Below are 2,916 nucleotides of genomic sequence, written 5' to 3' on the forward strand. Positions count from 1 at the left end.
ATATATATATATATATATATATATATATACTTAATAGTATATTTTCACTAAGTCATTATGTGAACAACACATTTTCATGATTAAGAGATATGATTTTACTCAAAAATTCAAAAAACAGAAAATTTTTCAAATTTCTAGTTCATGTCTCATGCTGTATACAGTCTAACAATACAGGAACTATATTTTAGAGATACATGAACAAAAATAGTTCAGAATTATATGTTAATTCCAAGTCCCTAACCTTTGAAGGCAATATTTGAGATACAGAGAGGGGTGAGTATGTTTTTCTATGTATCTATCTATCTATTTATTTTAAATAAGTGAGGATAAGAGCAAAGGTGTATTTTTTTTCCTGTATGCAGAAGGAACATGTCATATACTGAATGATATGAATCTGAAGCAGAGACCTGAGTCTTGATTATTTAGATGTATATGTTTTCTTATTTTCCTATCTACAACTACAAGAACTGAGAACTTCACCCTAAAGAAAAGATAAATGGCTTCCTGAAAATCAGTCACTGTTAACAAAGTTTCTGGTTAGGACATATTGCCTTTCAAGTTATGAGAAGATACTGTAGCCTTTCAGGTCTGGCCCTCGGGTGAAGATGGTGAAGGGTACAGGAAATCACGGTGATTGGGGATGGTCCTGAGACAAAGCTGAGCAAAAATGAGCTAAAGAGACAATTGAAAGCAGGGAAGAAAATGGCGGAGAAGGAGGAAAATATTAAAGTATTAAGTTAGAAACAGCTGAATCAAGACTCCACCACTAATTATACTGTTGACAATGTTGTGCCTGCTGATGAGAAGAGTCTAGACTCAAACCAATATTCCAAGATCTATAGGCAATCCAGCAGCTGAAGACCAGTGGAGAGGACCCCTACCCACACAAATTCCACGTAGACACCTGACTTACTCACTTCATTGAACAGGATAATCATTTACAACCAGGTGACCACCTAACTGACATCACCCTGAGAGTGGAAGGTCAAATTTATGCAAAATGGGCTTCTGGGAGTGTTAGGATTACAAGGTGACAACTCAGGTTGTCTAAACAATTCTCTAGCTTAAAATTCACACCTTTAATTCAGGCCTTTGGAATTCTGAGGGAGAGTTTACATATTTAGAGGAGTTTACACCTTTAAAAGGAGCAAGTTCATTGGCTTTGGGAGTTCTCACAGGTCCATTCTCTGGAAGGATAAAAGAGGCAGCATTAAGCCTGGAGAGTCAGTCTGGCTGGGAGATTAAGTTGAGACAGCAGGATAACTTAGAGATGACTGGACCTTTATATGGGAGAAAACTCACTTTTTTGTGATCTTTGAGGGGAAGGAGTGAAGCTACAAATGATGGCAAATTCCAGAAATTAAAAATCAGAAGAATTGTTTCATATAAATAACAAACTTTTAGGGGAAGACATTATTGGAGTTCAGGGGAATCCAGAGAAAACCAAGAATGGAGAGCTGAGCATCCTATCTCATGAGATTACACTTCTGCCACCATGTCTCACTTTGATCTCAAAGACAAGGAAACCCATTATTGTCAGCAATACTTAAACTTGATCCTGAATGATTTGTGAGGCAGAAATTTATCACCCACTCCAAGATAATTACCTACATTAGGAGCTTTATGAATGAGTTGGGCTTTCTGGAGATAGAAACACCTATGATAAATGTCCCAGGTGGAGCTGTTGCCAAACCCTTTATCACTTACCACCATGAGTTGGACACAAATCTCTATATGAGAATTAGACCAGAATTCCATCACAAGATGCTGATGGTTGGTAGCATCAATCAGGTTTATGAAACTGGACATCAGTCTGGGAATGAAGGACTTGATTTGACTCACAATTCTGAATTCACAATTTGTGAATTCTACATGAGACCATGAATGATCTCATGGAAATCACCAAGAAGATGATTTCAGTAATCATGAAGAACATAACAGAAAATCATAAAAGTCACCTAACACCCAGATGGTCCAGAGAGCCAGGTCTATGAAATTGATTTCACACCCCCCTTCCAAAGAATCAGCATGGTGGAAGAGCTTGAGAAAGCTCTTGACAGAAAACTTCCTAAGATCAGTCTTTTTGAAACAGAAGAAACTTGTAAGAAAGATTCTTGATGACATCGGTGTGGCAAGAGGTGTGGGGTATCCTCCTCCTGAACTACAGCAAGGCTTTTTCACAAGCTTGTAGGTGAGTTCCTGGAAGGGACCTGCACCCATCCTCCCCTTGATCCCAGATAATGATCCCACTGGCTATGCTCCAAGTCCAGCCTTACTGAGTGCTTTGAGCTCTTCCCGATGAAGAAAGAAATATGCAATGCCTACACAGAGCTGAATGATCTTGGGCGCAGCTGTAGGGTTTTTTGAAACGAGGGCCAAAGCCAAGGCCACAGATGATGATAAAGCCATGGTCATCAAAGACAACTTCTGTACTGCGCTGGAGTATGGGCTCCTGCCAACGGCCAGCTGGGGGATGGGCACTGACAGACTCACCATGCTTCTTATAGATTCTAGCAACATTGAGGAGCTCCTTCTCTTTCATGCCATGAAGCCTGAAAAGAAGAAGGAGAATTCATCACACATTGGTCTGTCTGAAGGCACACTGACTTGATGCATCATTCTGGTGTGGATGAGGGATTCAGGGACACCAAGACTGATGTAAGTGACCTGAGCTTAGTACTGTGGATGCCTCTGACCTAGAGAAGTGTGGCAAGAAGTGTTTTAAATTTTTCACCACCAAATAAACCATTTTTCTCTCAAAAAGTAGAAGATACTATATTTCTTTTTTTCCTGGGCAATATTCCTTAAAAATAGAAATTTTGAAACCTCTGGCTTACATCTTCATAGAAATATCTAATTAGTTCAAGCTGTGACAAGTTCTGACAAAAATGTATTGCTTTCCCAATCTTACCAGCA

General features: G+C 39.2%; 1 pseudogene; it reads left to right on the top strand.

Annotated features, from left to right (window-relative positions):
- Window positions 1-1,343: 1,343 nt before the first annotated feature.
- Window positions 1,344-2,611, top strand: LOC141562168 (lysine--tRNA ligase pseudogene; annotated as a pseudogene).
- The last annotated feature ends 305 nt before the right edge of the window (window positions 2,612-2,916 follow it).

Source organism: Sminthopsis crassicaudata, chromosome 3 (assembly GCF_048593235.1).
Source record: "Sminthopsis crassicaudata isolate SCR6 chromosome 3, ASM4859323v1, whole genome shotgun sequence".
NCBI classification, from domain to species: Eukaryota; Metazoa; Chordata; class Mammalia; order Dasyuromorphia; family Dasyuridae; genus Sminthopsis; species Sminthopsis crassicaudata.